This window comes from Equus przewalskii, chromosome 15 (assembly GCF_037783145.1).
Source record: "Equus przewalskii isolate Varuska chromosome 15, EquPr2, whole genome shotgun sequence".
Taxonomy (NCBI): Eukaryota; Metazoa; Chordata; class Mammalia; order Perissodactyla; family Equidae; genus Equus; species Equus przewalskii.
Window position 1 is genome coordinate 12,054,971 of NC_091845.1, and position 14,783 is coordinate 12,069,753.

The 14,783-nt window shown below is 42.5% G+C and overlaps 1 long non-coding RNA gene across 1 annotated transcript in view; it reads right to left on the reverse strand.

Moving 5' to 3' along the window:
* Positions 1-3,054: 3,054 nt before the first annotated feature.
* Positions 3,055-14,783, reverse strand: part of LOC139076108 (uncharacterized) — a 262,266-nt gene continuing 250,537 nt past the window's right edge. Inside the window, exon 4 of the long non-coding RNA XR_011527381.1 lies at positions 3,055-3,166. This is a non-coding gene — a long non-coding RNA (uncharacterized lncRNA). The remainder of the gene's footprint in view (positions 3,167-14,783) is intronic.

A 14,783-nucleotide genomic window follows, 5' to 3' on the forward strand; every position in this document is an offset into this window, starting at 1 on the left:
TACCAGCCTGAAGGCACAATACTAATTGGTCACCCCCAAGATCTTCATTTTTATTGACAACACCTCTAGGCACGAATTTCCCCACTCTTTGCTCCAAAAAAAGTCAGTCCCCCTAGGGAGATCTGTGGAGCTCTCTGTTTTTATGGCCCGATTATCCCACTGAGCAGTATCTCTGTGTAAATGCAATGGAGCAGGGTAGGGGGCAGGCATGGACAATGGTTTGCTTCTCCTAGAGTGACATCCTGCTCTGTGAGTAGGGATTCAGGTAACAATGGAAGCCCTGGGTCTTCTCATCTTGCCCCTCCTGGCATGGAGCGAAGAGCTTGCTTATAATCCCTACCTTATAAGGAAGCTGAAGTGGGTGTTTTAGGGTCCAGTATTCTTGGCCTGCCATGCCTGAGGTAGAGCTTCCACCCTAGGAGTGGGACTGGATAACGGAAGGGAGACCAGTCCTCTCAGCAGCACCTGCCCAGAATAGAGCTTCTGCAACAGAAAGATGGTAGCTGGGGGATGAGAGATGCTAGTGGAAAGCCCCTCCTGGGGTGAATGGTGGCTGTGGACTGGCAGCTGGGCAAGAGAGAGGCATGTCTCCTTGGCTGTACATGCCTGGTATATGGTTTCTATTACACTGAGCTGAAGAGAAGGGAATGGGAGCAGGTCATGGCTTAAATGCTACAGATCTTCACTGTTTTTACCAAGGTTTAGTACATTTTTTAATATTTCTCCATTTTCTATATGCCCTTAGGACAATTTCCAGAGATTTTAATGTCAACCATTTAACTTATAAAAATTATATACACATAATTATGTAATTATATAAAATATATTTAAATATTTATATATACGTATCGTATATATAATTACTTATTTATTATATTTTCAGAAGTTACATTTGTTTTGCTAAGGAGAAGGTCCAGTATGCTCCTCACACCACCATTCCAGAAGTCAATCTGATTGAGTTTTATAAGGAAAGAAAAGTCATGGATACCTTGAAGACAACAGCACCCTGAAAGAATCATAGTGCATGACTGCAGACTGTCCAGGTGCACGGTGAATACAATTAAGGGGAAAGGGACATTGTTGACAGCTTTTTATATTGGTGGTATACTCCACTGCTCACACTTGGTGCACCAGGAAAAAGAACGTCACTGAAATGCAGCTAAGAGTCAATCCAGAATTTTCTCCTGCCTTGGAAATGAACTTCCCAATACCTAACTACAGGGTTACAAGCACCTGCCAGAGACAGCAGAGAATAAAGCAAACAAACAATTCCACTTAAACACCTTGGAATCTGACTCCTATAATCTCAGAGCCTAAAAGCCTAACAAATCCACTTTGAATTCTCACAATTGAAAAATGATTTGTAAAACTATACCTTTTAACAGGAGTCCTTCAAGGCAATGATAAAAGACCCATAGAGAAAAAAAGTAAAAATCTTTTAGAAAAAAAAATTGGTAAGCAAGTATCTTAAACATCAAGCAGAAAATGCAAGTTTAGGCCATTTGGAAGCTTATAATTTATTTAACATTGAAATCGCGAAATCAATTTTATACTTTACCTCTAGTTAGAGAAGTTATCACAGCAGAGGGGCAAAATATTGGAAAAGCTTCACTCTCCAAGTACTGTAATCTAGCTACAGAATACCTAACTATCAGCCAAAGAACTGCAAGGAGAAGTACAGACAAAGGACTAGGGTAATAAAGGTATGAAGGACCAAAAACACAGGAAAATGCTTCAAGGGCGACTGCTGAGAAAGCAGCCTGGGGAGCAGGAGCCCGAGAGAGAGCAGGCCCAGGATACATGTCTGATTCACAGGCACTTCCACAGAAGGCTCAGGGTCCCCACCATCCCCGAGGCATCGGTTCTGGAGAAGTACAGTGTCAGCATCCCCTCAAGAAGCAGAAAGACAAGAAATCCTCCTTGATGCATCTCAGGAGGAACCAGCCCTTCAGGCAGTAGGTTGAACCAAACATTCCCGCTTTAACATGAGCCATGACTGTGATGGCAGGAGTCTGAGATTAGAGGACAGAGCTCTAGAAGGTGATTCTGATCCTCTTCCACTCTATGGACTTCTTCCAGCTATTATCACCAAGAGTTTGGCAATAGTCTTTTGGGGGGTATAAAGCCAGAAGAATTATTTAGGGATAGTACTTAAAAATCTTAATATCTACCTACCTTTTGTCAATGAAAATAATCCATAAGCAATCTATAAACGAAAATTTGGGTGAGTTTATTTTGAGCTGAAATCTGAGGACCATGGCCCAGGGAAGAAAGGGCACCGAAGAAGTGGGGTGCACAGAGTGGTTATATACCCCCATACAGAACGTTTCACATATGATTGAAATGTCCCTCCCACAATAGTCACAAGATTGCCCTGAAGGCACAGTGCTTGATGGACACAGCAGGTAGTGGGTCTGCTATCTCAGAGGGCGTAGCAGGAGGCAAGCCTATTGTCTCAAGCTGGGTGGTCACAGGTGAGCCCAGCAATCAGTTCCTAGCCTAAGGAAAGATGCTTAATCCTTAAGATAATGCCAACATTGGGAGGGGGAGGGAAGTTGCACCTTTATCTCAAGGGCCTTTGTTCTTGCCATAGGGAATATCTAAAGCAGATATACAATGCATGCTCAACAGCCACGGTCAAGCCCTTTTGGAAAGACAAGGTCAGGCCGAATTAGGTTTATACCAAATGGCTTCCTCATATTCTCCAATATATCCTATTGCTTGCCATTTTTATTTGTCACTTTCCATCCTGAGAGCCCACCAGGCACCCAATCCTGTGGCCATAGGAGACTACATGCAGTGTGGTCTTTGTGTAACTGAGCGATGGGCTTGTTCTGCTTGCTGCAAGACTAGCCAAAAAGTCAAGAGGCAAGTTGGTGGAATAGAAAGAGTTTATTCATTTTTGCTACAAAACTGGAAGATGGGGACTACTGTCCTTAAAGCCCATCTTCCAGAACAAACACTACAGGCCAGTTATACAGGGGACAGGATGTGCAGGCATGCAGGAAACCATGTTTGGAACGCAGTTTCTTCAGACATCTGGTCTCTGAGTGGGGCAGAGGTCTCTTCTTAGTTCCTGATAATCTTATTTCTCCTCTCTTCTGACTGATGTTCCTGGTTTCCAGAGAATGGATATGCATCAGAGACCAGATGAATGCCCTCCACCCTGATTAATAAGAACAAAAGCTTTAATATACATAGTAAAGACTACTTTTTGAACAAGTGGTGCCAGCATTTGTCCTCCACAGCGGGCCTGGCCCCTGTGCCTGGAGGTCCTTTTCCACTTCCTCTACCTAGTTAATTTGCATTGTCCTTAAGGCTCCTCTCAGGCAGCCCATCCTCTTGGAAGTGGTCTGCCTTTGAAACAACTTAGGACTACCTCCTCTGGGTTCACCCAGCACCTGGGGCTTCCTTCTGGCATACCACTGTGTTACAATCTTTAGTTTTGTCATCTCTAGAGCAGTGTTCTCAAATTTTAGCATTCCTCAAGATCACCTGGATTGCTGGACCCCACTTTCACAACAGATAATCAGTATGTCTTGGGCACAGTCTAAAAATTAGCACTTCTAACAAGTTCCAGTGATGTCGCTGTAGCTGGTCCAGGATGGCAATTTGAGAATCACAGCTCTAGACTATCAGCCTTTTGTCAAATTCCATACCCATCCTTTTGTCACCAGCATATTGTATATCCAAATGCTGGCACATGGTAGCTTCCATAAGTACTCATTGAATGAAGGTTGGATCAACAAAACTGAAAAGTACTAATGTTTATCACTTCACATGCTAAAGAAGGTGGAGTAACACAGATATAGTTCCTCTAAAATGGTAGTGATCCAATGGAAATATTCCATGGGTGAAAAAGAGCTAGAGGTCCTTTCCCATTGACAAATTATCAGCTCACTTCTTACAGTCATCCCTTGCAAATGTGAATAGACACACTACACTATAGCAAATCAAGCAAAGAAGCAAAACAGGAAAGCTCGGAAGTACTTTGACTTGTGACACAACCATGATTTTTCCTCAGAAAAGGAGTCAAAGGTGCAGCAACTAATCAGAATCAACTTGTCATTGTATTTACTGAGTCTCAACCTTGAAATTGCCTGTTCAGCCCCTTGGTTTTGCTCATTCTTGTCCAGCGACCCTGTGGTCCTTCTTGGGTCCCCTCTAACTCCCTGGATAAGTGCGAGAGCTAGATGTCTTCCCCAGGTGTCTCCAGGTAACCTCTTCAAGCTACCCCAGGATGACTCTGCAATTTGTTCTTGTTTTTTCTTTATAATTACAGCACCATTTTTAGCACTACTGCTAAGTTTTTTAAAATAGTTGTAAATCATATGATATCATTCTTCTGCTCGGAACCATCCAGTGGCTTCTTATCTTACTGCACATAAAGCTGAAGTCATCAGAATAGCTCCCAAGGCCCTAGAGCATCTTGCCTCAGCCCACCCATTGCTCCTCTGAACTCAGCTTCTCTAACTCTCCCCCTCAGACCCCTGCCCTGGCCACAGTGACCTCACTGCTCCTACTTCAGGGAATTTGAACCTTGCATTTCCTTCTGCCCAGAGACTCTTCCCAGATATCCGCATGGCACCATCTGTGCCTCTTCATTCAAATGTCACCTTCTCATGGAGGCCTTCCTTGACCCCATTCTAAACATTGCAACACTCCCTCCAACACTCTCTATCCCCCCTTACTAGCTTTATTTTTCTCCATGGCACTCATGACCGTCTACATAGTACATATTTACTTGTTTGTTTGTCTCCCTCCACCATACTGTAAAATGCAGGAGGGCAGGGATTTTCATCTGTTTTGCTCTCTCATGCCTAGAAAATTTCTGGGTCCATAGCAGGTGTTTGTGGTGAGCACACAGAGATGTGCCTCCCAAAACCCCTGTCAAGGGCGGATTTGCTGCCCAACTGTAGGGGATGTGGTCAGCTGAAGGCATCCAGCCATCAGCTGCTTTAGGATCTGCCTCCACTGCAGACAGCTGCCTTGCCCAGAGCCACTCATCCTGAGGCCCACCAACCCCAGGCCGTGCCAGGTGGACCCTGACGCAGCTCACTCCAGACACCCATTCCTTGGGATGGCTGGAATTTTGGGGGGCCTACATCACCATTTGACTCCTCCTCCTTCCCAAATCTTTGCCCTCCTCCTTCTTTTCACAAATGTTGATCTCTAATAAACATACGGCACCTCAACTCTGCGTCAGCATCTGCTTCGAGAGACCCCCAGCCTGTAACAGCACTCAATAAATACTTGTTAAATGAATGAATATACAAATGGATATGTCCCTTATCAGGAGTGGCCCCACCATTATTCCAGCATGGAGCCCCAGCTCAATCCCCAAGAAGAGAGGAAGTTGAACCTCTGAAGAAGTGGTAGCTAAACAGATCTGAAGGCTGAGGAGGAGTTAACTGAGTGAAGATGGTCGGCATTCAGGCTGAGGGCCCAGGCTGTGCCACCAGGAAGCCTAGAAGGCCCTGAGCGGCTAGAGAGCAGGAGTGAGGGGCAGCAGGATGGTGGAGGAAGAGGGAAGCCACCTTCTTTTCTCTTCTCCCACCATAGCCCTTGATGGCCAATCAGGGAGAGCCTTGATCCACATGAAAACCGGAGCCCTAATTTTAAGCAACAAGGTTATTGTTTCCTCATTCCTCCAGGAAAAGAAAGACCCTATGGTACATAGAATAACGGCCCCCTCCCTGGAACCTGTAAAAATGTTACCTTTTTTGGTAACGGCAAAGGGACTTTACAGATGTAAGTAAGTAAGCATTTTGAGATGGGGAGATTACCTCAGATTATCTGGGTAGTTGCAACGCAATTACAGGGTCTTTATAAAAGGGAATAGGGTAAGAAAGAAATTGAAAGATGCTACACTGCTGGCTTTGTAGATGGAGGAAGGGGTCATAAGTCAAGGGATGCAGGCAGCTTCTAGAAGCTGGAAGGCAAGAAAATGGATTCTCCCCAGAGCCTCCAGAAGGAACATGGCCCTGCTGACACCTTAACTGAAACTCGTTCCAGACCGTAAGATAATAAATTTGTGTTGTTTTAAGCCATTAAATTTGTGGTAATTTGTTACGGCAGCAATACGAAGCGAATACAGACTCATTCTTCAGAAACATAATTACCTGATGTTCTCTCACTGCAGGGAGAGAGAAAATGTCTGTCTTCTGTACCAAAGATGGACAACCTCCTCCACAGACTGAGCCGATGACAATTTATGTACAAAGAAATATGCATGTGCATGCATTCCAATGAATGTGGTTCTCCGGAAATAACAGGCTAAACATCCACATCCTTCTAACACCTCTGTGTCGTGTGTGTGTGTACATGTGTGTATTTGCCTTTATACATTCACTGACATTTCAAGAGCACTGACTTTGTGCCAGGATTATATTTGGCCCTTTAGTATGTTCTCTCATTTGTTTCACTTTATTTACCTCACATTGCCCTGTGAGGTAAATATTATTCTCTTCACCTAAGAAAGTAATAAACTCAGGGTCATGGAGATCAGTTGTATTCAAAGCCAAGATTCAAACACAGATTGGTCCTCCTCTTCCCAAGTCCAGCATTATACCTTTCAGATATTTAGGTATTCCTCATTACAAGCCCCTTCCTACCTCGAAGTTTTACATCTTTCCACTATGCCATCCACCTCCGCCATTTCTCCCCACTACACACACCCTCTAGGCTCCAGCCACAATGAGATTCTTCCTCCTGAACCGACTTGGCTTCCTACTACCTGGTCTTTATACCTGCTGCCTCCTCTATGTGGAATTCTCCTCCTTGTCATTTTGCCTGATGTGCTCCTACTCATCTTTCAGGTGCTGGCATAAATATGAATTCTTCCAAGAAGCCTTTCTCAAGCTCAAGTCCCAAGAAAGTTAAGTGTTCTTGTTAGTGCTTTCATGGTATTCTGTCCCCAGTCATTACACATATCACATTTCATGAGCTACTGTTCAATATTGTCTGACCCCTTCTCCATCTCTAAGCTATAACTTCCATGAGGTCAAGGATCACTTTGATCTTGTCTACTACATTATGCTCAGTGTACCCTACAAAGTCATAATAGAAACTTAATATTGATTACATAATTAGGTAGGAGTGACAATACACCTGCTTTTAGTTGTTAGAAAAGTAAACATATTAAGTTATATAACAAATGGTTCTTAGAGCTTTCAACTAATAATTAAAAGAAAAATGCTCACTTAATGTTTCATTGTTTGGGCCATTATTTTTTTGGCTATTTTTTTTTGTTTGTTTTTGTTTTTAGATTTTTTTTTTTCCCTTTTTCTCTCCAAAGCCCCCCGGTACAGCGTGGTATATTCTTCGTTGTGGGTCCTTCTAGTTGTGGCATGTGGGACGCTGCCTCAGCGTGGTCTGATGAGCAGTGCCATGTCCGCGCCCAGGATTCGAACCAACGAAACACTGGGCCGCCTGCAGCGGAGCGCGCGAACTTAACCACTGGGCCACGGGGCCAGCCCCTTGGCTATTGTTTTTTTCACTCTGAGCTAACATCTATTACATATGTGGGTCACTGCCACAGCGTGGCTTGATGGGTAGTGTAGTTCTGCCCCCAGATCCGAACCTGCAAACTAGGGCTGCCAAAGCAAAGTGCAGTGGACTTAACCACTATGCCACTGAACAGACCCCTTGGGGTTGGGCTTTTTTTTTAAAGATTGGCACCTGAGCTAACAACTGTTACCAATCTTTTTTTTTTTTTTTTTTCTGCTTTATCTCCTGAAATCCCCCCTGGTGCACAGTTGTATATCTTAGTTGCAGGTCCTTCTAGTTGTGGCATGTGGGATGCTGCCTCAACGTGGCCTGACAAGTGGTGCCATGTCCACGCCCAGGATCCAAACCAGCGAAACCCTGGGCTGCTGCAAGCAGAGCATACAAACTTAACCACTTGGCCACGGGGCCGGCCCCTGAGCTATTTTTTAACGATAATACCAAAGAGCAACTTCCAGGCTTGAGCCCTGGCTACATTACATCATTTGCTGTGAGCTTTGAGTCACGTCAACTGGTGATGCAGACCTGCATAAAGTTTTCCTATTTCCCAAAACAAATAGTGATAAAGAAGCCCCTTTTAACTTTCATTCTCTTTCACCAAAGTTAAGACTTTAAGGAAACAGTCTTTTCCACACCATTTAGTTGTCACTCTGTGATCCAGGAGAATATGGAGCAAGATTCATATAAACCCTTCTGTGAAAGCAGAAAAAAGAAAACTCTCTCACGTTCCAGGACACAAAAATCCTGCTATGATATCCGTGTAAGCTGCAGTGTATCTGCCGATCAGAGCCATGTGGCCTTAAAGACATGGAGGGAGATTTCAAGGGCTGGTCTTCCAAAATGGTCTGCCGGGTTGACTGACTAGTAGAGCAAGAACAGAGTAACAACAGTGATGGTAGTAACAGCCGTGGTTTAAGAGACCACTTCCTATGTGCCAGGTACTAGGCATCATGTACATTGTATCAATTACTCCTCACCATAGCCCTAAGAGGCAGACACTGTTGTTATCCCCATTTTATAGACGGGGAAGCTGAGCTCAGGAAAGATAGAGGAACTGACTCAAACCCAGGCATTTTTGACTACAAATCCTGTGCTTCCCATTGACTATAGAATCTTCCTCTGCTCACTAACTGAATTTGCTCCTTGGTACCTCAGTTCTTGAGTGTGAGCACTGGCTTCCTCTTAGAGGGGGATTACACTACAAAGTATTGCACTTTATGTTGTTTTTCATTGCTCATATTAATATGAGGGGTTTTGGGCAGATTTTTTTTTTTTTTTTTGAGGAAGATTAGCCCTGAGCTAACATTTGCTGCCAATCCTCCTCTTTTTGCTGAGGAAGACTGGCCCTCGTCTAACATCCATGTCCATCTTCCTCTACTTTCTGTGTGGGACGCCTACCACAGCACGGCTTGCCAAGCAGTGCCATGTCCGCACCCGGCATCCGAACTGGCGAACCCCGGGCCACCGAAGTGGAATGTGCGGACTTAAGCGCCGCTGCACCACCAGGCCGGCCCCTTTAGGCTGATTTTTAAAAGGAAAATTAAAATGTTCCAGGAGTAAAGGAAAGGAGTAATGAACCAGAGTTGAAATAAGTTCAAACAGATTTGAGTAACAATGAAGATTTGCCCTCAACAACTGCGCAGAGGAGTAACCCTCATAAGGAATAACTGGTTTTGCCTCCTACACAAAAGGCCAGTGTAGCAAGGTATGAAAATACCAGACCTGGAGTCAGAGAATCGGGATTTAAATCTTGGCTTTCTACCCTACATCTTACACAAACCTAGGAGGACAGGACAACATCTACCTCAGTGTGCTAATACAAATTAACAAAATATCATGTGTATAAAACCTTAGGACTCAACAAAAGTGAATTGAATCTGACTTTATATTGAATCTAAGAAACAAAATACTCCATAGAGAAATAATCCTGACACCTGTTTGTTTCACAACAATATCACTGTTGTCACCCCAGGTATTTTTCTAGAAGATATTGTCAGGTGCTTAGCAGGTCATTGAAAAGCAATGTTTTCAGTTTAGACCAAGACAGCCTCTCAAGGCCAATCATCAAACGGTGTTTGGTATTTTCAAAACATAACGTCAGTGCTTTATAATCCAATACCTATTTGTTTAGATTTAAATTTTAATTAGTCAGTGACATTTTCAAAAGTCCTGTCTTGTACCATTGTTGCTATAATTGTCTCCTAAGAATAAACATGTTCTTAAGAAAATATTTAACCTGATTTTAAGAATAATTTAACATGGGCAGCTAATTAGCCCTCTGCACCACCGTCATAAACTTTCTTGTCCAATGCAGCATTTGGAATCTCATGTCAACTCATAGCTAGCCACATTAACAAAAGTGCTTCCTTCAACTCACTTAATGCCTTTTCAATGAACAAGAATGTTTTGTGCACCTAATATGCGCAAGATTCCTCTCCAGGCACTCAGTGGTGCAGGGGCAGGAAGACGATTCACAAGCAGCTTGTGGAATTAGGAAGCTTGGTGCAGTGTAACCACACTAACAGACCCAGAGAGCAACTATGTGTAAAGTTGCTTGTGGGATATGGCACCTTGGGGTAAAGACTGTCCCCGGGGCCAGAAGGAGACATGTTTATCCAGACTGGTCACAAGACAAGCTGAAAATGACTATGCACGCCCCATCATACTACCAATCCCCCAAAACAGAAATAACTGCCAAACAGCCCCGAGAGAGAACAGATGTCAATCCTCGATGAAATCCGTGAGTCTTCTGTGTGTGATTGACTCATTACAGAGGAACTAGATTAGCACAGGTGAAATGACAAGGGATTAGAGCTAACTTGAAAAGATCACAAATAGAGGCCCCTGTGGCCAAAATGATGACTTTGCAAATCATCGTGCACATTTCAGGGAATCTGCCAAGACTGTCAGAATGACTACCACAAGTCACCTGATTAATTGGCGTTTATTATTTTTTTATTTTGCGTTAACATTTTGCTATGTCTGTAAGCCTAGGCTAAGAGAACTTGAAAGATCAAGTATGTGGATAAAGAGTACAATGCAATATGTACACCACCAAAGAAATGTGTTTTCCTACGTGTAATATATTATAATTCACAAACATTATTAAGGTTTCATCAATAAAGTTCTCTGAGATTTGCTTTAGTAATAGCTAGGCTACTCCCCCATGCTGTCTGCTTGTAATAAGCAACATGTGGCTCAACTCTTGTAATTTCCAGAGGATCATATTATTGGTAAGGCACTAATTCATTCTGATTTCCCAGGTTGGCTGCAATATGATGCAATCTTATTCTTTTCCATAAAGCCAATTCATTAAGTTAAAACTAGATGTTATTTTGTTGTCTTTGTTCTACTTTTTAGGTAAAAAAAATTCATGAATTGGAAAATAAAAAGCCTTTAGTCTACCATGTGTCCCAAAATATGGCCATCTTAAAAACACTAAGACAGGGGCTGGCCCGGTGGCACAGCAGTTAACTTCACACGTTCCACTTCTTGGCGGCCCAGGGCTCGTCGGTTCGGATCGCTGGTGTGGACATGGTGCCGCTTGGCAAAAGCCATGCTGTGGTAGGCATCCCATATGTAAAGTAGAGGAAGATGGGCATGGATGTTAGCTGAGGGCCAGTCTTCCTCAGCAAAAAGAGGAGGATTGGCAGCAAATGTTAGCTCAGGGCTAATCTTCCTCAAAAAAAAAAAAAAAACCCTAAGACATTACACAGTATGAAGTAGTTGATAGTTGATGAGGTAAGGAGGTAAGCGATGCTTGCAAACGTAGCTCTAAGATTTCTTAACTATGCAGCCCACTAACTCAGACAAACAACAGCCATTCAGATTCTAATTCAAGAACTTGTTTTCTTCTCCTTCTCTGCAGGGTCAAAAACCCATGTGCATAAGAAAAACAATCAGAGCTTTCAGCAAAAACGACCTGAAATTGTAGATTTCACAGAGGAAGAGAGAATAAAGAACATCAACAACAGGAAAGAGGGAGGAAGGACCTGTAATGACAGCTGAGAATTGAATTCCCTAAGAAATTATCCGGTTAAGTCAATATTTGTGGTTCAGTGTTATCATCACCAACCACCATTCCCTTGGGGACCCCAGGGATTTGCCAAGATACAGGTTGAGTGCTCTGCCTGCCCCCCAAAATAAATTCCTGCTCTCATTCCTGACAGGTACACAATAGTCTTATTGGGAAAGCATTTCTCAAAGAGGCAAGCACTCTCCACAAAGAGCATCCCTTGGGCAGCAGGGATGTGTCCATATTAAATGTCTATCTGTTTAACTAAATAGTTTATAAGGTTTATATAAGGGCTACAAATGATGGGATAGGGCCAGCCTCACACCCAAAGCCATACATATCCACAAAGATGTTTCTTAGACAGATACAAAAGAGTGTCATTGAGACACAGGTGTGTGGAACCAATGTACCTCCACAAGTAATTTGAAAGGTATATCGGGATGGTGGTGGACAGCAATAAAGAAATTCATCAAAGTGGCATCTAACAAGAATTAAGGGCCTTATTCATGCTACAATGAGATCTCCGTTAGAACACAGACTCCCAAGTTACACAATTGGGGCAGCTTTCTAACTGGGAATCTTTATTCACTGCAAGCAAAGGACAGTTTGCTGATAAGGAACACCAAGGATAGATAAAGAAGGAAAATGTCATCGAGCATCTCAGTAAGCTTGCAGCCAGCTCCTACCACCCCAATTTTATCCACTCACCCAGTGACCTAGCTAGCAGTGAATGTCTGTGCATCATCCACCACATCGTAAACTGAAGCGGGGCGTTGTCATTAAGGACAGCAGCAGTCACAGTCCCCATCCTCATCAAAACGCAAGCACATATTAAACCTCAGGGATCCTTTGCCATCCCTGTAAGCTGCCACAATGTTAATGAGCTCACTTAGAGACAACCTGGTACAAATCTATATGAAAACCAGAAAAATGCAATAAATAGTCACATGGAAAATGAAGTAATTTAGAAAATAAAATATTGTCTGGAGAGACTGACAGAGCACAACTCATTCAGAACCTTGAAGGCCATATGAAGGATTTTGACCTTTATCCTAAATTGGTGAGAAGTGATTAAAGGGTTTAAAGGAGGGCAGTAACATGATGTGCTTTGCCAGCTTCAAAGATGACTCTAGTTGAGTGAAAATAATGCATTAGGGACTCAAGTGCCTCATGCATGTGGCGTCATCCCTCCTTTGAAGTTCATATCAAAAACTGACGGATGTACATTTTTCCTGAAAGTCTTCCAATCTTGACTGGAAGTTTCACGAGGGCAACAACTCAAGTCTTAACACTTTTTCTTAACCACCTCAATGACTAGCTAAATGAATATAACTTGATTAATTAGTAGATGAACTGTTTACTTGTAAAAATCCTCAAAAAGGGATGAGAGGGGGCTGGGTGAATTATTTTCTCATGCTGGAACAAGAACCACTATGCAATATATGCAGCTTCCCAAAGTTTTGTCTTTATGAAATGATTTTCCATGTTGAGGTAAGTCAGTATTGAACCCGTGTCTGGATTTTTTACTATGTCTGGGAACCTCTACCTTGAAGATAATCCACCTCGTGGTCTTCTCTCCTACTGACGTGAACCCTTATTTCTACCACCTCATTAGTCCCATGAATATACCGACAAAGATCCTTTACATGACCAAACTCCAGGTAGGCTCTCCTGAGACTGACTAGACTCCATCCTTTCGCGTATCCTTAAGAGTCCAATTTTAGCAATAATCCTGAATTGGTTCAGCCCCACGCTCAGTATCTGACCACCCTCAACATCTCCACCATCCCCCAGGCAATATCTGATCACCCTGACCCTACTTGAGCAAGAATCCTGTTAGGCCAGTTTAGCCAAAATTCCCACTTGAACTGGTGTTTCCTTTTAGAAACTTTCCATCCACTGATGCCCAACCCTGGCTCCTTGGCTATAAATTTCCAATTTTTCTTATCATATTGGGAGTTGAGCCCAATCTGTCTCCCCCACCTGCAAAACCCCATGGCAGTGGTCCCTACACCTATCTCAACAGCCCCCTTGAATAAAGTCTGCCTTCCCATTCTTTAACAAGTGTCATGAATAATTTTTTTCTTTAACAATACACAAGAAGAGTTAAAGTATTTTCAAAGAACCAAGTCAAACCTTTCTCTTTTAAGACAAAAAGAAAGTTTTATAGTTTCTGATGAGAAAATATAGGTCTGGAGAAAGGGCATTTGAACACATTTTTGTATTTGGATATGTAGAGAATAAATTCTAACTAACTGGAATCTTCAGTTAAGATATTCTGGGCTCAAGATACACTCAGTCCAATATCCTCTATCATCTTCAGCACAATCCTCCCTGTTCAGTGAGAGTCTCCTGCAGTGAGCAGCCAGTAAATATTTGTTGACAGTAAGAACTCTGGGAGCTGGCAAGCCTTTCAGTTATCACTGATAATCTAAATGCTTATTTTATTTTCATGGCCATGGAGGAGAACTGACACTTTGCAGAAAGATTTCCAACAAGATTTAAAGAGCAAACAAAAGGGTTTCTGGTGTAGTGTAAGGTAACAAATTTTCAGCTAATGAAAACATCCTATTTAATGTGAAATTTTTTGTGTATCTGTTTTTCTCCATCAGTGAGCAAAGCTCATCTTCCTATCAGATATAAATTCTTTAGGAACACATTTTAAAACATGCTGTAGACAGAAAAATAATGCAGAAAGTGAAAGATAAGTGAGATTATAAAGAAAGAAAAATGGATGGGGGAAAAAAGACACTTGGACCAAAGAAACATCATTATGAATTCAAATACCTATCAAACCGACGGGTGTTAAAGTCAGGACAGCCCAAGACCCTTGTGTTCTGATAAAAATCATGAGGCTTAGTGTCCAACCCACTGTAACACCTTACTTTGGAATTTCCCTTAGCAGGAACCTTTGTAAACTACAAAAATCCTTTTATATTTCATTTTTTCCAGCGGCAATCAAAAGTGTTCCAACGAAAATGTCTAATATAGTTTCAGTGACAGATGACTTCGGTGCCTTGGATCTGTTCATATGTTAACATTATGAAGACCTGTCACAGTGTCAGTCTTGATTACCTTTCATTCCCATAGGTGGCTTTCCAAAAAAAAATTGCACGTAAAATGCTCATCAATCCATTCACAAAGTTTACCAATCTGGGTGAAATTTTACTGCCGTTCTTTGACTATGCATTTTTTAATAAAATGAAATTTTGTAAAAGACTTAGGGATTACTGGTAAAATAGGTCATAAGAAGTATAAGAGA